General features: G+C 46.5%; 1 protein-coding gene across 1 annotated transcript in view; it reads left to right on the forward strand.

The window, feature by feature from the left end:
- TGS1 (trimethylguanosine synthase 1) overlaps positions 1–22218 on the forward strand; it is a 1147018-nt gene that overhangs the window by 730237 nt on the left and 394563 nt on the right. The window lies entirely within an intron of this gene.

Raw genomic sequence — 22218 nt, forward strand, 5'->3', positions numbered from 1 at the left:
TTCCTAAATTTGTAAGGGAGCAGGTTATGGTTTACTGTTTGAAAATTTTTTTCATACCAATGAACAAGACCCCCTGTTAGTTGGTACCCCTGCTCAAACTCAGTATGTCTAATATTTCCCTTCCCACCTTTATTCTTATCTGTGATTCCTTGCATATTCTCCTTACTAACTCTTATTATTTTATTGGGAAATGTAAATGCTGTAATTGCTGTACATAGAATCCAAACAAATGCTGTTGAATATTTTGTCTAAATCCAAACTTGCCAACAACGATAATGGCTTTATTATGTTAATTTTCTCTCTGGATCATATTTTTATATCAGTATTGTCAAATTTTTGTCTCCCTGCCACAAGACAACATTGATCAGTGTCTGTCAATTTTGGACAATGATCAACGTCTGTCAGTTGTAGAAGCATGTTTGCTAGTTTCTTAGATAATTTAGAAGTAAAAACTGTACAATCTTGATTTAAAACAGAACTTGTTCTATACAACACAAAGTCTCTGGGGTCTCCACTGTTTTTTTTCTTTTTTTACATCACAGTTACTTCTTCATCCATCAGCAACTAAGCCTCTTCTTTCTCTAATATTACATCCTTAAGTACTTCTAGTTGCACTTTATTCTGACTTCCCTATTCTTCAGACTTTTATAAAAGTTTATAAAATCTATGATAGTAATCCATTATTTCCTCAGGATCTGTACTTTATTCTTCTTGTCATATGATCTTTGAGTTTTGCTGTTACTCTTTCTAGTGCTAGCTTCCATTGCATTAGAATAAATCTTACCATGTGTAAACCCTATGGGCTGGATTTACAAAGGCTTGCACAGAGTCTAAGAGTAGTGTAAGACGGCAGACAGCCAATATGTCTCTCGAGCGATCCAGCAATAGCCGGCAGGGACGTGCATGAGAGCTTCTAAAGCTACTCTTGCACGGACAGTGTTATGGTATGCAAATTACCTCATTTGCTGCTGAAAGCTATGCAAATGAGGTAAATTTGCAATCCAGGAAACACTAACTTGTCCGTGTAAGAGTAGTGTTATTTGCAGAAATGTACTCAGGTTGGTAACGGAGTACCGTTCTGTAAATAGCTAAACGGAGCTATGACAGCTCCAAATAAAGGATGCATCTAGTTGAGGAAGCATGCCAATGGCCAAATATAAGGCCATTGGCATTTGCAAATGTTGTAAATCCTTAAAATCCATTTTTTTCCACGATCGCCGATGTTTAAGCATAGCACAGCCCCACGCAAACGTGCTGCGCTTTATATAAAATGCAACACTGCAGTATACAAAGAGTGAAAACTTAAAAAGCTTAAGTCAGACAGAATGTTAGGGGCTGCTATTGCTATCATAAACCAACATGTGCAAGATGCTGAGGGTGGTGAGGTTGTGAATGCTGCTGAGCAACCCACAATGAGGAGACGGAGAAGAGTGTATAGACCCAGGGTAACCTACCATGGGCTACATGAGCTGGAGATAGTTAAGCGCTATAGAGTGGACAGAGACCTCCTGCAGCAAATTGTTGAGCTGTGCTGGCCACGCCTCACACACAGAACCAACAGAGGGGAACCCATCCCAGTGGATACCAAGGTATGTGTTGGCCTACGAATACTAGCTACAGGTACCTTCCAGAGACCAACTGGTGATATGATGGGGGTTTCACAGGCATCAGCATCCAGGGTACTGCACCAGTTCCTGGATGCCATGTCAGCACATGTCAGTGAGCACGTATATTTCCCCAATTCCAGTGAGGCATTGGCCAGCAATATGTGTCTTTTCCACCAAATAGCAGAATACCCTGAGGTAGTGGGTGCATTAGACTGCATGCACATACACATCAAAGCACCACCTGGTGAGCGGGGTAGGGTCTGCATCAACCGCAATGGCTTCCCCCTCCATCAACTGCCAGGTCGTGTATGATGCCCAGGGCATAATAATGAATGTGTGTGCTGGCTGCCCTGGAAGCTATCACGATTCCCACATCTGGCATCTGACGCAGCTGTTCCAGAGATTTGCCAATGGGGACATCCCTGACGGTCACCTAGTGGGGGATACTGGATACGCACTGGAGCCGTGTCTGATGACACCCATCAGAAATGCACACACACCCGAACAAGAACTCCATAATGAGGCACATGCACAAACAAGAAACATTATTGAGCGTGTGTTTGGGATGCTCAAGTCACGGTTCCGGTGTCTGGACACATCTGGTGTAGCCTTGCATTACTCACTAACTACATGTACCCAAATTGTCATGGTATGTGCCATGCTACGCAGTATGATCCTGCGAAAACAGCTGCAGCAGGAACAGCATGGGGCAGGGCCAAACAGCCCCCACCATTGCCAAGGCCTGCACAGGCACAGCGTGACTCGGAGGAGGAACAACCTGAGCCTGCCCCAGTAGGCAGAAGGAGGCGTGCCCGGTATGCCTTGGCCTTGACAAAGAGGCAACACATAGCACACACACTGACTCAGTGGGAACCCTGGAAATGACACCTCTCTCTGGCTCGCACATACATTAAAAGGGATGCCTAACTTGACACTACCTGTTTTCAAACATGTATAGGAAGTGTACTATGTGCATCTGACATAGGCAGCCCTGCAGCACCACCTGAGGCATGATTGCTCAATTTTAAGCAATATAAAGCAGTGCTAAGCACATTTTACCACTATTTAGCATATTTAAGCACAATTGCACAGTGCTGCTCACCGCGCAAACTAGCGCAATGTCGGGCAACGTTGAGCAGTGTTGGGCAAAGTCAGGCAAACTCGAGCAAAGTCGGGTAAACACGCTCACACCTACTTTACTGTTCCTTAACCAGTCAGGTCTGCCCAGCAGGAAAATAAAAAGCAGTGACAGGGCTCGAACTCGGGATACTGTGCACTATAGTCACAGCACTGAACCACTAAGCCATGACAACATTTCACTGGCACAAACACAGCAGGACAATTGTAGACTAACGCAAACACAAACAAATGCTGCATCATGCTCTCTGAAGAGGCATATGAATAACTTTCCCCCAGGCCTATGCAGACAGATAACAGCAGGCCAGGCAGTGTGATATGGGTTGGGTAGGCTATGAAGTCACAAACTAATATACGTGAAATTGGAAGCCAAGATCTGTAGTACAGTAGTATGCCTCAAGCCAGTACGATAGGCAACAGTAGAGACTGAAATGGAGTACCTGACATAGCAGTACAGGCCTAGCACAGCACATGTGTATAAGTGTCATGTTAACCCCTTTATCCTGTGTACACCCACAGTAACAATCAGGTGTGCCCCCGGGTAGAAATGTACTAATAATACCTGTCCCCCCTGTATGTAGAAATGTTGATATATGCAAAGTGACTCATGGAAGCCCTGCAGGCACAGCGTGCTTCTTGTCGATGTATAACACAAAGGTGAGCCCTGAAGTAAAAAACAACTTGATTTTTCACACTTGTATAGTATATATGTCCATACTGGGCATGCTCACACACACAAACAAATTTAGCAAATTTCAGTCAGCAACATACTGAAAGGTCATACTGGGAATGCTCACACACTTAGTCCATGTCTGAGTACAGCAGTGGGCCACACATATCTGGCAGTTGCAGTTCTTACCCCAGAAACTTGTCACTATTCACCAATCCTGCCTTGCGCACACAGTTATATGAAAACAGACCCATATAATATATTAGATTCCTGTCATAATCAAACCATGTACTACAAGTACTTAAGTTGTTCAAAGAAAGTGAAAATTCAAAGATCATCAATAAATCTCCTATCAGTATCATCAATAAACAGTGAGCACTCCTAACATTATCCAATCCATGTTCTGGCAAAAATATTGTCAAAGAGTTCATAGAGAACCATGAAGCTTTCTTTCACTATGTCATAAATATCAATGTAAACTTGTATATGTTCTGAGTCAGTGCAAACAGTAAATGCCTGATTGACATTGCCAACATCTTGTAATAATCAAAATGGCACTCCTGCGCGAAAGGCAAATGCACGGCTCAAAAAAGCAATATAAAGTCCCAGTAAAGAAAGAGCCAGCATACTGTGTACAGAATCACTTTCATTAAAACAAAATCATCAGACCGGTTTCGGCCGGAATAATGTCACAGCCTTCCTCAGTGCAAAAAGAAAAAAATGAAATTTAATTAAACAATAAATACATTCATCTCAAGGCTGATTCGTCCATCTTAGAATTGTTCATTGAAACCAGGAGGGAACAACCCACCCAGTTTCACAATCCACATTTTCTCTTTATTATTTAAGATGGAGTGCCAGCCAATTTTGTTGGATTTATTGCCCTTTACAATGTCAATAATCAGAAATGAAAACCTGGCAGTAGGATGTATCAAATGGTGTTTGTAAAGTGCATTGGAAGGTTTTTTATTTTTTATATTACTAATGTTCCGAAATTCTTATTCTGAATGGGCGGGAAGTCTGACCAATGTAGAAGGAGCCACAGGTACATGTAGCTTGATATACTAACTAATCAGTACTACAATTGGCAAAAAAATTGATTTCATAAACTGAAGAACTGTTACGACTGGAGAACTGTTTGGATTTTACCACCTTGTCACAGTAGATACAATGTCCACATGGATGACAACCAACTAATGGATCCCCCATAATGGTAGTTTGTATGTATTGGGAAGGTTGATAGATGGACCCATGTTTGTCAACATCTTGGCAGACTGGTTCATACATATTTACCCCCTCTCACTGACAAAAGGGCCCATTATCATACCTGGAGATTGTGAAAACCCAGAAATCACATATACAATGGTTAAACAGCACTTTCCAAACCTAAAAACACTGCATCTATGGGATGACATGGTTTCCCTTGCTGTGTCATATGTGAACTCCATAACAAACAGACCCTGCACCTGAACAGTCTGTTGAGACTCACCCTCTGTACAGTATATGAAACTGTTGAATGCGTTACAGCAACGTTTGGCACACCCCACAAGTGTTGTTGCACAACCGACCATGGGAAGTATTGTCTTATAAGCCTATTAAGCCTGATCTGCAAGGCCATGGAGTCCATCATGATGGAACTCATAAACAGAGCTATTGTGAGCCTACAAACACCCAACCCTACCAATTTTGGTTTGGTCAGGGGCAGATCATGGTTCCCAAACCTGCTAGACTGTTTTCAAGGCAGTCACCCAGGACATACATCAATGAAATGAGCTACACACGTCCCACATAGACCTTGAAAAGCCCTTTTCCAACATCCCAGACACATGTCGTATCCACAAAATCAACAACCAGTGCATAAATATGTATATCATCTGATGGATTGCCAACTGGGGCACAGATAGATCCCACAAGGTAAGAATTGTGGTCTCCTGTTCAAGCTGGTAACAACTGCTGTCCCCCATGGCTCAGTCCTGGGGACCCCTCCTGTCTGGTGTATACTTTTCAGAAATACAGTCAAACACACGAGGGCTATGTTTAGCAAAGTTTGTGGATGACTGCAAAAAAGTTTTCATAATCGATGTTTGGGACACAGAGACATCCTTAAGAAGGGTCTCAGTCAGACATATGTGGTGTCAAAATTATGGCCAAGAGCTACAGTCATACAAATACCACATAGGTGCCAACACCCTAAATATGGAGGTGATAATAAGGGATCTATGGACACATGTGGATAGTCATCTCTACTTCCAGAAACACATTCACAAAGTGGTTAGAAAATCATGCTGTGTGTCCCACAAACTGCCAAGGTCTTTGCATGTAGGCCAAAGGAGGTTCCCTCTACTCATCAGTCATCAGACCCGTCAGAGAGTACTACAACACACTTGTGATGAATCTCACTAGGCACCTTCAGCAGCTGGAAAGGCCACTGAAGTGCCTCAACAAGAGGATTACTGGCCTCAAACAGTTGCCCCATGCAACAAGACTGGATTTAACTCGATCTGTACTCTGTTGCATACTGTCTACTCAGGAGATCTCTGCCCGACAGACAGGTCCATGTCCAATGCAGAACTGATGTACATGCACTGTCTGAAGTAAACCCAAGCTTACTGTACTACATACTCTAGGAATATCATCATCACAACATTAAATAGAACATGTTGGAGGGATACATTACTAACTCACAGACTTTCCTTGCTTTGGAACAGGCTCCCAACCGACATTAAGCCAAGACCCTCACAGACACTCTTCCAGAGGAGCCTTGATGAGTGTATGTGAAACTGAACTGTCACACCATGGATCACTTCATCAGCTCTACTACACAGAGGCCTAGCGAACTAACTCCATGGGTGGTGATAGCTGCACACTCTGGCCATACTAATATATGCCTTCAGGCAGATAGCCTATTACCTACCTATGTATATATATATATATATATATATATATATATATATAGGGGGAACACAGTATAATAAGCCAAAGATGGATGGGCAGAGATGTGTATAAGAGGGTGACCATGACAGGGAGCCATCTAGGACTGTCCCACCCAGCACACATCCCAATGGCACGAAAGACATGAGGTGCACATCTCTCCCACTGTACATAACAGTCACCAGTATCTGTAAGCATTACAGTGTATGTGGTCCATGTGCCTGCTGTACAACATGACTGTGCAATGAAGTACACATCTACTATCTGTAGACATTTACTTGTCACATAGGTTCATAGGTATGTAGTAGACTATCTCCACAAAGACATATATCAGCCTACGCAAGTTGTGCAGCTTTCACCACACCATTGCGTAGTCTCCCAAGGCCTAATTCTAAAAGTTAGTACCCTAAGCCCCTTTCTAGTGGGGCTGCTGATGTGATGCCTGGCATGAATTGTCTTTTTCCCATCCACTCATCAAGGTTCCAATTGAAGAGTGTCAGCGAGGGGCTCTGTCTGATGTACATTGGGACAATGTTCCCCAGTAAGGCAAGTGTCTAGGATGGTACTCTATCCCACCAGCATGTTGTATTCGTCATTCTGATGAGGTTCATATCCCTGGAATATGTAGGGTGACTCAATGTTGTTATCTGTAGCTGGAGCATGTTCAGCAGTTATGTGTTGGACATGGCTCTGTATGTTAGGCAGAGTGTGCCTCTGAGTAGGCGGTATGCAACGAAGAACAGATTTAGTTTTACCAGTTGTGTTGCATAACACAACTGTTTGAGGCCAGTAATCCTCTTGGTGAGGTACCTATGTGGTCTCTACAGCTGCTGGATATGCTAAGTCAAGTACTTCCAAAATGGTGCACTGTACTCAATGATGGGTCTGATGATGTAAGAGTAGAGTGCCAACACTACCTCTTTGGATCCTGATGCAAACTGTTTGTTGATTAGGTGGGCCACATAGGATCTCCCAATCACTTTGGCAACATAGCTGTCAAAGGAAAGATGACTATCTACTTGTGTCCCCAGATCCCTTATCACCTTGTCATTTTTAAGGGGGTAACACCTATGTGGTAGTTTATGGGTATTTTGTTTTCAACAAAGAGGATCACTATGCATTCCTCTACAGTGAGCTTGAGGCCATGATTCTGACACCACACATCTGTCTCATAGAGTCCCTGCTGGAGAATGTCTGTCTTCCAGGGAATCTATTATGGCAAACACTTTACAGTTCCCAGCAAACTTAGTCAACCACAACCCTCCTGTGTTGGCATGTACATTTGAGAAGTCTATACCAAACAGGAGGGACCCAGGACTGAACCCTGGGGGTCACCAGTCGTAACCGGTGTAGAGTATGACATGTAGCCAGCAACTCTTAATGTGTGGTATCTATCTGTGAGCCAGTTTGCAATCCATCTTGTGATGTATGGATTCATGGCCAGGTTGGTGAGTTCATCTATGATACCTGACTGGGAAATGGTGTCAAAGGCCTTAGCGAGGTATAGGTAGGCTGTGTTGAGCTCATTTCAATCATCTGTAGCCTGGGTAACTGTCAAAGAAATCTTCCCAGTTCAGGAGGCATGGTCTGCATTTGACGAAGCCAAACTGGGTGTGCTCAACTGTGTGAAGGTTCCCAATCTCTGTATTGTTGACTTCCATTATGATTGGCTCCATTGCCTTGCAGAACACACTCATCAGGCCCATAGAGCATGAATGCCAAGGGGTTTTTGTGGCCCCACCCCTGTGGAGTGTGAAGAACGTTGCTGTGCAACATTCTGTGAGTACATATCCTGTAGAGAGGATGTAGAGAGAGGTGTAGGTATCCTTGATGAATATGGATACATCCCCACCCTATGTGCTATGATTCAGGTTCTGATGCTGGAAGGTATGGAATGAGTAGTATCCTGGTAGTGCTGGTGTGCTGTCTGGAGCCTTGAACTAGGTTTCTGTTACTGCGCAGATATCAATATTCTCCATACTGAGAAGTGCCTTGAGTGTGTGCATTTGGAGGCTGAGAGTTCTGGCAATGAGTAGCATTTAGCTCACTTTGTGGTTATTTGTGTTGGTTACGGGGTTTGGTTTGTCCTGAGTGACCGGTGTTCCACACTTGAAGTCAGCACCTCATTGGTCCCATCTGACCATAAGCTAATTACCATACATATCCACATTCTGGACCCACACCCCCCATTAAGGAAACCATGTCAAAAAATGTCTCCAAAGCCAACTTCATGCTTCTTAAGACAGAAGTGCTAAACTGCAGGACACCCATGCAGATGGACAATACAGTTACAACTACTGAATCCTTCACAATTGCACTTTATAAGCATTTACATGACTGCATACATCATGCTACCCCAAATAGAACCAAGACGCTATCCTCCAAGAAAAGGAAGCCAATCTGGTGTTCCCCTGCCATAAACTGCACAACAGAAGGAAGAAACTTTTGCAAAAGAGGGTAAAATCCCATGAGGGGAAGAGCTCCATGGTCAACATCAGTAAGAAGCTGTGATCCCTGATAAAATCCTCCAAAGCTAGTTATGAAAACAAACTCGACACTGAGTCTAAAGACAACCACAAAGCATTCTATAGCTATGTCAAGAATCTCAATGGCAACACTCAGATCTTCTCTGAGTTACAGCACAATGGCACTAAATATACAGACCCAACTGATATTGCCAACATCTTGGCAGATAGGATCAGTGCTAAATTTACCCCCCTCTCACCCATGAAAGAGCACATCTCTATAACGGAAGACTGCAAAGTTGCTGTCATCACAGCTGCACAGGTAGAAAACACTCTCCAAAGCCAGGAACACAGCATCCATGGGACCAGATAACATCCCAGGCTGTGTTCTACACAAACTACAGAACGAACAGGCACCACACCTCCATACCATGTTCAGTAATAGCCTCACCTCAGGCTTTGTGCCTGCTGAATGGCGCACAGCGACAGTTATCCCACTACACAAGGGGGAAACACCACGGACCCCAGGAACTAGCGCCCCGTTAGCCTGATGAGCCTGCTCTGCAAGGCCATGGAATGTATCATCATATAACTTATAAAAAAAGACATTGGTAATCTCCAAACTCTGGACCACAACCATGTTGGGTTTGTAAAAGGCAGATCATGTCTCCTAAACCTGATAGACATCATTGAAGCAGTCACCAGAACCAGTCACCAGAACCGTAGACAAGGGTAAGGTGGTTCACACAGCGTATGTAGATCTTGCCACGGCTTTCAACACCATCCCCACTCTGGAATTATAGATAAACCCACTAAACTAGGTATAAATTGCTATGTCATAAGATGGGTTTCCAACTGGCACAGTGACAGAACACTCACTGTGAAAGTAGCAGACTCCAAGTACGACTTTGGACCAGTGACAAGTGCAGTACCACAGGGTTCAGTCCTGGGTCCTGTCCTGTTTGGTATCTACTTCCCTGAAGTAAACTTTAACATGGAAGGTCTGTGGCTAATGAAGTTTCCAGATGACTGCAAACTAGGAGCCATAATTGAAACTACTAAAGATGTGGACATCCGACAAAAGGGCCTCACTGAGACAGATGCCTGGTGTCAAAGCCATGGCCTCAAGCTCAATGCCAAAAAGTGCATTGTCATCCCCTTTGGTAAAAACTCTGTAGCCATGAACTACAGCATAGGCGGTAGTATACTTAACACTGAAAGTGTGATAAGAGACCTTGGGTCACAGGTGGACAGTGGACACACCTGTGATAATCACATCCCCACAGTAGTCAGGAAATCCTTCTGTGTGGCACCACCTCATCACAAAAGGTGTCTCATGCAGAATAGAAGAGGGCATTGTTCCCCTCTACTCATCACTCACTAGATCCATAATAGAGTAAAACGCCCCTTTTGCTATGTACCTCACAAGACATCTACAACAACTGGAAAGCCTGCAGAAATACCTCACAAAGAGCATTAGCGGCCTGAAATACATGCCATACACAGACCGTGTCAAAATGCTCCAGCTGTACTCTCTCGCATATCGCCTACTCAGAGGTGATCTCTGCCTAACATACAAAGCTATGTCAAACACAGAGCTGTTGGACATGCTCCACATAAAACACTCACAATCCCTCTGATCTTCGGCCCCAAAACCCAGAGTGAAATACAAAAGGAAGGGGTGTTTCCACTTACCTTATGGATACCCACACCTTTAGGTTAGAGGCACAGCATGAGGCCTTGGAGACCATGCAAGTGCAACTAACACTGGGCAAAGCTGCTTATCAGATTGTAGCCTGCTACAGATCACCTACCTTGTCTCAGGAACCTCACTCAGTATTCCTGAGAACAGTGGAAAATATAAAGGTCCTACCAAACACCATTATATGAGGAGATTACAACTACCCAAACATTGACTGGGAGAATTACTCGTGTACAACGTCTTTTGCCCAATACTTCCTAGAGTTTAAAATCTCAAACGCTCTGGAACAGCTGGTCACCACACCCACTAGAGGTGACAGCATACTGGACCTGATCATCATCAACATGTGGTACCAGTGTTCCACAACAGAGATAAAACCCTCACTGGTAATATCAGATCATAAAGTAATCACACTGGACATCCACATCCCCCCCCCCAGTCAAGGAAACCACTGTGAAGAAATTTTCAAAAGCAAACTGCACACTTCTCAAGACCAAAGTGGAAAGTTCCAAAGCCCCCTTGCTATAGGATAATGCTATAAAATCTGCAGAATCATTTACAAGTGCATTCTCTGAGCATCTACAGGGATGCATGGATCGAGACATCCCAAATAAAACCAAGACGCACTCCTCCAAATATAACAAACCAATCTGGTGGTCGTTGCCCATAAATAAGCTATACAACAGAAGGAGGAAACGAACACATGATAGAGCAAACTTCACAAAAGGAAAGGCAGCACTGATCATTATTAGGAAGAAACAATGATCGCTCATAAAATAATCCAAGGCCAGTTTCTAAAGACAAATTGCTAAGGAATGTAAGAATAACAAGCACAAAACCTTCGATAGCTATACCAAACATTTAGGTGGCAACTCTCAAATATGCTGTCAGCTACTGCAAAATGGCAAAAAATACACTGAACCAACTGACATTGCCCACATCCTGGCGGACAAGTTCAGTGCAAACCCCCCCCCCCCATCACCCCAAAAAAAAGGGCCTGTGTCCATCCCAGAAGAATGCAGAGCCCCAGACTTCATGGACATGCAGGTAAAAACAGCCCTCTCCAAAGCTAAGAACACAGCATCAGTGGGACTGGATGGTGTCCCAGGCTGCATCTTACAACAGCCCCAAAAGGAACTACACCCTCACCTACATTCACTGTCCAGACTCAACCTTACCATAGGCTATGTCCCAAAGAATGGCATACAGCAACAGTCATCCAGCTCCACAAAGATGGTGCCACAACAGAACCTGGAAACTATTGCCCTATAGGCCTACTCAGCCTGGTCTGCAAAGCTGTGGAGCAAATTATCATGGAACCCATAAACGGAGACATTGGGAACCGCCAGACACTGGACTCTACCCAACTTGGCTTTGTTAAAGGCAGATCCTGCCTCCTAAACCTAGTTGACTTCTTTGAAACTGTTACCAAGGACACAGATGGAGGTGAAAGTAGTCCACACAGCCCACCTGGACCTCATTAAGGCCTTTGACACCATTCCCCACTCTAGCATCATGGACAAGCTTACCAGCTTGAACATTAACACCTATGTCACAGGATGGGTGGCCAACTGGCTCACAGATCAAACACACATGTTCAGAGTTGCAGGTGCCATGTCCGACTCTAAACCAGTCACAAATTGCATCCCACAGGCCTTGGTCCTGGGACCCCACCTATTCAGTAGATACTGCTCAGAGGTACAGGCAAGCATGGGAGGAGTATGGCTGAACAAGTTTGCAGATGACTGCTAACTGTGGTCCATAATCGACTCTACGGCTGACACAGACATCCTTCAGAAGGGTCTTACAGACACAGATACCTGGTGTCAAAACAATGCCCACAAGCAGAATGCCAAAAAATGCATAATCATCTCCTTTGGATATAAAAAAGTGCACACAAATTACCACATAGGTGGTAATCCAGTATGTACGGAGAATGTAATTATGGCCCTGGGGGCCCAGGTAGATAGTAAACTCTCCTTTGATGATCACATTGCCAAAGTGTTTAGAAATTCCTTCTATGTAACCCACCTAATGTAACCCACTTTGTCAAGTCTGATGATGTCACCATCCTACAAATATACCTGTGGAAAGGAGAACTCCCAGTACTGTGTATAGCTTGTCGTGTTAATGCGTACTGCTCTAGTATCATAAAGTAGTTAGGTAGGGGTTTGAATCCTGCACTTGGTGACTGTGTGTGTGCTCCACGTGTGTGACACTGTTGGTCAATGTGATGTGGGTTTTGCTTTTAGTACTGTTTGACATATCACAATGACAACAGTATGTGCATTACACATGTCCGGTAGCTGTGTGGCAAATACATATACATACATGTGACCTCAATTATTTCATAGGTGGGAACCCTGCTTTCTCCATGAACACATCTGTTATCTTTGCCAGAGTGTGCTGCCGCTTTCCAGACCTTAGGTCACATCTGTATGCTTGTGACAAGCCTAGCCACTGCAGTGATCCCTGGCCTACGTCATCCGTTTCACATACACTCATTACGGTTTCTATTGAATAGCGTGAGTGAGGGTTTATGCCTGAGGTATATTTGAAACCTGTTCAAAAGCAGCAAAGTCTGTCAAAGATGGCTGTTTATTATAGGTGTGCAACAACCTTTGTGGATATGCATGCAGACCCGTTATTGCTTATGTGATCCACAGAGGGATTTCCAAAAACCCCTTGGAAATGCGATTATCAAAGGAGAGATGACGTAACACATGGCTCTATGTATACATCGGTACCTGTTCAACATTTTGGGGGCTACTACCTATGTGGTACTCTGGGGATACTATGTTTTGTAAAAGTGGATGACTATGCTTTATTTGGCTTATAGCTGTACAGCATGGGTTTGACACCAGGTATCTGTCTGTATGATACCCTTTTGGAGGATGCGTGTGTTATCTGGAGAATGCATTATAGCCCACAGTATGCATTGCCAAACGTGGCCAGACATATCCGTACTGTGTTTGCTTGTACCTAAGGAAGCTGTATGCCAAACAGGAGTGGTCCCAAGCCTGAGTGCAGGTGAATACCACTGGTTACTGGCATAGAATAGTACTTGAAGGCTGCAGATGTTACTGTGTGTCCTACATCTGTGTGTCAGTTGTCAAGACATCATCTAACAATTGTTTATAGTCAGGCTGTTGAGGTTATGTATACTACCAGAATGCAAACCAATGACAGATAGTAACAGTATCACCCACAGCACAGTGTCAGACCGTGTCATACACACGTGAATTCAAGTTCCAAAATGTGTGTAGTACAATGCATATTGGCCACCAGTAGAAACTATGGAGTGTTAACAATACAGGGCATGTCACCCTGCCCATGTTTCCAATATGCACATACATGCAGACAGTGCACCTCAACCATGTTCACAAATGTACACCTGCAAATCTGTGCTGCACACATCCCACACTTACTGTCCACTGTCTAACACATGCTGACAAAACTACACACATCAGCCAAGTGGTACATGGGCAGACAATACACAATTGGAATAAACATGGGTGTAAACAATACTACATTGATAATTATAGCTTTAATGCATCATGCCTGCTCAGCTACACCTTCAAGGATATCATTACACTTTCCTGCTGACAACATGCTAACATTGCTATTCTGTTATAAAGTCACCCTGTGCATCAGCACCATGTTAGCCTGTTCCAGCATCAATGTTACAGATGACAGGAGGTGGCAAGTTACATCATATGCACAGGGTGTGTTATTGGTTTGCCAGAGGCCTACATTGAGTCATACAATTGACGTGTGTATGTGAGAGCCAAGAGTACTGTTATGGACCAATGTGGATGTAATGTGTGCGGGTATGTGTTTTTCCTAGGTGTCTGGTTTATGTGTGTGTGTGTCTGCATGCACACAGTTCCGCCATGTGGCTGCCATATACGGGGATTTGTGGGACAGCTACAGACTGTACCTGGCAGGCTTTACAGATCACCGTCTCTGGCCATGGATATGGGACCTGTACCTGGCAGGGGTGCTACAGAGACAGTATCAGGTACTAATCCAGACTGGGTACTATCCTCAGAGGTTGACATATGTACACTGGATCCAGGTCCCTGCTGGGACTGGCCAGAGCCACCTGCACGTGGTCTTCTCGGACGGTCTATGGACAGGCCACCCCCAACATTGCTGGGGCTGGTACTGGCATGACGGGAGCGGCTATGACTTGATGGACGTCCACGGCGACGGCCAGCTGATGATGTTGCTGGCATACGTCCACGTCGATGTCTCAGCTGTCCCGCACTGTCCTGACACATGGACATGACATTGTGGAGGGCATCTAATGTCCCACCCCAACGTCTATCAATGACCTCAGTGTAATTATGGATGGCACCTGCTAGGTCATGGATACTGTCATTTAAAGAGGTGTTATGAGCCCTCTGTGCCCTTAGTCCCTGTATAGTGTACCTCTCCATATGTGCCTGTGCCTCCATGACAGCCTGGAACATGCGTGTGGTTGTAAGAGTTGTGGCATGTCTGCCAGGGAAATGATGACCAGCAGTGCTCTGACGAGAACCCGTGGACATCTGCCTGTGTGGTACCGTACCAGACATCTGGCTATGGCTGCTGTGTCCTGATGCATGTGCCATAGATACCACACTGTCCTGGCCATTGCCGACTGTACACTGTCCCTCTGCTAAGGGCATTGGTGATGATGGATGTACAGGCAGTATGACTGTGTGCATGGATGGGGTGGAGACTTGTGTACTGTCAATTGGTGGCCTAACAACAGACCCTGGCAAACATGCCTGTGCCTCAACACACATATCCTCATTATCACTATTTGTGTCAGTGACATCAGGTTCCCTGCTGCACTGAACCAGCCCAACCTCAGCACCTGTGAGAGTAAAACAGGAAACACTTTAAGACCTGTACATGACATCAGAACACATGCACACAAATGCACTCCTCACTAAAACAGACACACACCCACACACACACCACCAGCAATCTCCGAACATACTCAATAGCAGTTGATCGTGGGGTGCAGTATCACAAGCCAAACAGTCATATCACACATGTCAGCATGCAGGACATGTGTTGCTCAGCAGCATGCAGTGCGAGTGTAGACAGTCCTTGTTACTAACAGTATACATGGCTTTGATGCATGTGTTTTGTTGTTTGGTGATTGGCCTCCCCCTGGAACACAATGTATACATGGACACAACATTGCTGTGCAAGTATTAAAAACTCTTTAATGTACTGTGCACCATCACTCACAGGTATACATACCATGGCTGGATGTGTATCTGTGTTTCACATAGATATCCAGTTCTGATTAGAGCCTCTGTGTCTTTAGCAAATAATTGTGGACACAGTTTTAGCTCATGCATGATGTGTATACACACAAGATCAGTGGTGCATGTATAACTGATGGAATACCATTGATCCAAATAGCCAGTGTACAGTAGTTATGGTGAGTGTAGATCATATTGTGGACATGCCAGTGTCATCCATGACATGGCATGCTAAAACACAAATGCATATTTAAACATCACACATACCCAATGTGTATCATATGACCTAGCCACTCAATAGCATTACAAGACATATATGTGTTGGTTGTGCAAATGGTGATTGGTATGCATATTGTTTATAGGTGCATATGTTTGCACGCAAACACACAACATTGAGGTGTATAGCAATGAAAGCTATGTGTAGTACTGTGGTTACAATAACTGGATGGGGTGTAGTACCATAAGCCATCATCATGAAGCATCATGTGGTCACTCAAGGCTACAAATGTGTCCCAAACCAGCACCTATCATGCTGTACCAGAACTGCACTACCATGGCTACATTCACCATTTCACAGCCAGTTGTTACATGGGTTTGTAAGGAGGCCATTAAGGAGCATTGCCTAACATGAATGTGTTGTGTGTTGCAGTGTGCCCCTATGCCTCTACCCCTCAGGTATGTTATGTGTGCTATGTGGATGACATTTGGGATACTGGAGTGTGACTTTACAGAGGGTTTGTGAATACTTCATGTGTAGCATGTTAACATGTTCTGTGTATGACATAGTTGTGTATGTTGTGTGAATGCGTATTGACTCTGCCTATCCAATGGTCAGTATAGTGCAGCCACATTTGTTTGAGATGGTCTGTGTATTGCATGTGTTTGAGGCAGCTAATTACATTACTGAGATGTGCGTAGTCTCACAGCAAACATGCACAGCATGCATTATGCGTATGTGTGTTACATGTGTACATGGCCTACACCTTAACTATGACATGCACTTTTTATTTGCAATAGTAAACATAGAACACACTCACCATCATGTGTCCGCTGCCTTGCTGTCACACCAGAGGGACCTACAGGGATATGAGACAGTTTGTCAGTGTCGACAACTGTGGCATTGCTACTGTGGGTTTGCAGTCTTACAGTAGTACAACAGTTTACATTCACAGGCCTACAGATTATGTTCCAAATGATCAGTATTGCACAACAACAGGCTCCACATCTTTTAACTACACGGTACACATCTCACATATGCATGATCTACCAATAGAGGTAACAGTAGATCTGAAGTCTTTGTCTCTTTTTGTCTGAAGTAGGTGGATTCTTATCCCGTGAACCGGACCTTCACGTAGCTATGGATCCAAGCTCCTCCCTCCCTCAGCTGCTCCGCCCCCCTATCCCTCCCTCATGACATGTGGATCCGCTCTCAGATCCTCCCACCCTCAGTTTCCTCACCCTCTCCAGCTCTATAGTACCAGCCATTGTTGCTTGATCACCTAATTAATTTGCTTTTTCCGTGTTTTTAGTGTATTTTTTTTTTTTTTTTTTTTTTTTTTTTTGTAGTTTTTTCTTTTTTTTTTTATAATCTTTTTTTTTTATCCTGTTTTTTGTGTGTTTAGTTTTTTAGTTTTTTTTGTTTGTGGTTTATAGTCTTTTTTGTTTGTTAGCTTGTTGGTTATTTGTGTTAAGTTTTTTTTTTTTTTAGTGTCTGTTTACTTTTTTTCTGTTGGTGCTGTCCTGCTGATGCCCCCTTAGCTGGGTCCAGGTGATTTTGTGTTTGTCGTTCATCATGTCAAGGTGGCCACCATGGGGCTGTTCTGGGCACTCACGTTTGAGGAAGCTTTGGGGGGTGACACCAAGCTTCGGCATTTCCACCTTTACTGGACCGTCGGGCCAGGGCATCTGGATGTTCCATTTGTGCATGCTGTTCCCCTCCCTCCTTCGCTCCGAACCTCTCCCTCCCTGCTCTCCCCACGGGGATCCGGGCTCTCCCTCGCGCTTCCCCTATAACCTCCGGACGTCCAGCCTCCCGGTCCCCCTGCCAGCCAAGCTCGGCTCCCCCCTCCTCCGCCCCCGGCGAGCTTCTCCCCCTTCCTCGGCCTCCCTCGGTTCTCCACTCCAACCTGAGGGCCGGGACCGAGGACCTCTGCTTGAGTCTCGAGGGAGGCTCTCAGTCTCTCTCCCTCTCCTCCTGAGGAGAACTCGACCTCATCGATCCGGAGCCTCTATCGGAGAGGGGATAGCCGAGATGAGAGAAGAGCTATCGAGGCAGATATGCAGATGGATGTGTCTCCTCTTCTCTGAGGATGAGATCAAGCAGGATACTCCCCCCCCCTCTCTGGGGAGGCCCTTTTTTCAAGCAGATGGGCTTCTCCGACCCGGGACCGCGTCTTCTCTTGGTACCGGGCTAAACCAGTGCGACCGCCCGGTGGCCGAGCCGGGTCTCCGACCCGCCCGATCGACCCTGGATCCCAAGTGCGGTTCGTGGCCACGGTGCTCGGATCGGGAGCCTGGACACCGGATCGATCGACCGATCCGATCCACTCGCGCCTCCCGCGCGGCGGATCCCTCGCCCGATCCGAGCGCCGAGCGCTGGATCTCCTCTTCTAGTGGGATCCGAGGCTGGAGTCGGCTCTTCGGATCCGGCACTTTGGTCGGCACGGCCCCCGGCTCTGCACTGCCTGTTGAGGGTCTCCCCCCCGCCCCTTGGGTCAGCCCGCCCCGCCACCCCCTTCTCCACTGGGTCAGGTTTCTCCAGCCCCCTGCCACTGGGACAGCAGCTCCCTGCCCTTCCTGAGGACCTGGAATTGCTGGCTGCTTGCAGGTCCTCGCTGAACCCCCCCCTGATGTTGCTGCTCACGAGAGTAAAAGGAAGCCCATGACTCTCCGCGGGCACTCCCCGAAGGAAGGGATTTGGAGAAGGAGTCTCTCCACGGAGGGGGAGGGATTTGGAGTGGGGGAACCCCATTGGTCTCGAGATGGTTCCGGGTGGAGAGTCCTCGTCTCGGTCCTCCCTTGAAGTCTTCTCCTTCCTTCTTGGGACCTCTGGCTCACCTCTCCGTTGCCACTGGGCTGCACCGCCTGCCCCCCCTCCAGCCAGGCCACCAACCGTGACACAAAGCCCTCAGGCTGACCGCGACACCGTGAGCCAGGCCCTAAAAGCCCCCTCCTCGGCGGCCTTGGCCCGTAGCTGGTTCCCTGGAGGGCGAGAAACAGGAGAGTCCCTCACCAGAAACTTGAAGCAAGGAGTCTTCATGATGGATCCCCGAGTCAGGAGTCTTGAAGATGGGACGCTTGGAAAGGGATGTTTTGTTCAGCGATGTTCTATTCAGCTGCTCATTAAGGTGCAGAGACTTCTATTAAAGAACTCATTTCTGCATAAAGAATAGATCCCATGGCGGAGGCAAGTCCCCCAGAGTCCATGGCCACCAGCTGCACCACCCGCATGGCCACCTCTACCAATACCTCCTTACTTGCCATTACTCCCCATGCGTGGTCAGGAGCCAGGCGCCGAGGGAGGACAGGGCTTTTCACTGGTGCGTGCGACAGCTCTGAGCGTTTTAACGATTTTTGATGGTTTGCCCCCATTTTCTAAACCCCTTTTTGATGGTTTTGCCTTTTTTCTGCCCGTTTACGACACTTTGACCCAGGAAGGAAGGACGGAAGGCTCTAGCTGGCTGCCGTCTTCCCTGCACTCTGAGCCCCCCAGAGCCCTATTCAAGGAACCAAAGGGTCAGAGAAGGTTCGGAAGTCGAAGTAATCAACAATCCCAGCCTGCTCGGTCCGACTCCCCAGGAGGGAGGGAGGAGAGGAGGCGGCCCTAGAGGCCAGAGGCTCCAGGGGCTCCAGGGAAGAACCCCTTCTCTGCTCTGAGCGGAGGCCGCCGCGGACCCCCTGAGGTTGCCCGCTGGCTGGGGGTCTTCGGGCGGTCGGGGGCACCCAGCACCTGGGAGTCCATCCAATCAGACAGTCTGCAGATTCTCCAGATCATATCCAGGATATACATTCCTCTTCAAAGTTGAAAAAAAGAAGTCCTCCTCCGTTCCACCCGGTCGGGTCAGCAGGGCAGAAATTGGCCATCCATCAAAGAAGAAAAGAGCCATCCAGCCCCCCCCCAGACCAGATCGGATCAGGGTTCCAGGTTCTTTTTTTTTGCAAAAAAAAAGGGGGATCTGAGACCAATTTTAGACCTTTCTCTCTTGAACCTGGCAGTCCCAAGGAAAAATTCAATGGTCACTCTCTGCAATATTCTCCCCTTCTGGGAGAAAATCACTGGATGTGTTCTATAGACCTCAAAGACACCGACTACCACATCTACACATCCTGATGGGCAGCAGTCCTCCTCCTCCCTCGCTGCTGCTGCTGGGAGCCAGCTAGTTCCCTTCCTTTGGTCTTGGTCTCACCACAGCCCTGTTCACCAAAGTATTAGCAGTGGTAGTGGTAGCTGCCCACCTGAGGCTTCAGGGGTGCAGGTCTTCCCCTACCTGGACGACTGGCTCCTTACCTGGGCGACTGGCCCCAACAAGGCATCTACTACTATTGGCGCGAGACTCCTTTCTCCATCTTGCTCCCCATTCTGGGCATTCTGGGCATTACAATAAATACAAAGAAAATCCAACTGACGCCCACACAGGTCTTAGATTTTATAGGGGCCAGGTTAGACACAAGGAGTTTAAAAGCCTTCCTCACATGGACAGAATTCAAAATCTGCAGCTCCAGGTGCGGGCCATTCTCCACTCAAGTTTCTGTTCGGCGGAGTTGGTCCTGAGGGCTCTAGGGTCCATGGCATCTGCTATAGCACTTCTTCCTCTTGCCAGGCTCAATATGCGCATCCTCCAGTGGACTCTCTTAGTACAATGGTCTTACCTTGCTCTCCCTATGCATCATCCCATTGATCAGCAAGGCTTGCAAGCGGTCCCTCCTGTGGTGGCCTCCCCCCACTTCACTCCCCAGCGCCCATTGCCCATTTTCCCCCTCTCCCCCTCGGTGACGTGACCACGCCTCGCCCTTCGGGGGGGGGGGGCATTTTGCGGGCCGGACCATCCGAGGCACGTGGAATGATTCAGAGACCTTACTGCATATCAACGTTCTAGAGATGAGAGCAGTGCTCTTAGCGCTAGCACTTCAGGACTTTCTTCCTTGGGAACAATTGCGATTCAATCGATTCAATCGACAACATGTCAGTTGTCTGGTACATCAACAAGCAAGGGCGAGGTCTTACCCTCTTTGTCGAAGCCATGAGAGTTTGGGAATGGGCAATCTCCACCAACCGCTTTCTAATAGCAACGCACATTCCGGTCGGTCCAACATCCTGGCGGACAAGCTCAGTCGCACCATTCTGACTCCTTACGAGTGGGGTCTCAATTTTCAAGTAGCGGAACGCATATTCGCACGGTGGGGAACTCCTTCTTGCGATCTTTTTGCCTCCCTCAAACACCAAGTGCGACAGTTTTTGCTCTGATACCTCCTCCCGGAGGTGCTCCAAGAGACGCTCTGGTGCATGCTTGGCCACCCAGTCTTCTGTATGCTTATCCACCCTTGCCTCTGATGCTCCAAGTTCTTCAGAAAGCCTCTCGGGTGGGTTGCAGAATGATTCTCATTGCTCCGTTTGGCCTCGACAGATCTGGTTCCCCTTCCTAAGGTCTCACTCGGTGAATCCTCCTTGATTCTAGATCCCATTCGGATCTAATATCTCATCCATCCTGCATATCTCCTCCGAATCTGGACAACCTGAAGCTGACCGCTTGCTCCAGTTCCACTCTTGATCAGGACTCCCGGTATTTCGTCCCCTGTTAAGGCGATCCTGTTGGCAGCTCATAAACCATCCACTAGGAAAGTCTACAGCAGCAAGTGGAAACGGTTTTCTTTGCGGGCGGAGCGGCAAGGCCTGAATCCCTTCACGGTTCCACTCCCTTTAGTGCTTGATTTCTTAACCACTCTTTTTAACGATGGTGCCAGCAGTTCCACAGTCAAAGTACAACTGGCGGCAATCTCACATTATCACATTGGTCATGACTCTAGTCCACTCATGTCAGCCAAGTTGTGTAAAATTTTCCTCAAAGGTACTTTCCTTCTCAGGCCCCCTGTAAAATAAGCGGTTCCCCTGGGACCTTTCCTTAGTTCTCCAGGCCTTGACCTTTTGCCCTTCAACCAGCGGCTACGGTGGATCTCAAATTCTTGTCTTTCAAGACGGCTTTTTAGTAGCCATTACATCGGCCATTCGCCAAGAGAGAGTTTCAGAGCTCCAAGCATTATCAGCTAAACCTCCTTACTTGGTCTTTCATCCGGACCGTGTTTACCTCAGGACCAACCCGTCCTTTCTTCCTAAAGTAGCTTCTGAAGCAAATATTAATCAATCCATTAACCTTCCTGTTTTCTTTCCTAAATATGAAAACAAAGGTGAATACAAGCTTCACTCCTTAGATGTTCACAGGCAACT

This window comes from Protopterus annectens, chromosome 3.part0, assembly GCF_019279795.1.
Source record: "Protopterus annectens isolate FY-2018-M chromosome 3.part0, PAN1.0, whole genome shotgun sequence".
NCBI lineage: Eukaryota > Metazoa > Chordata > Ceratodontiformes > Protopteridae > Protopterus > Protopterus annectens.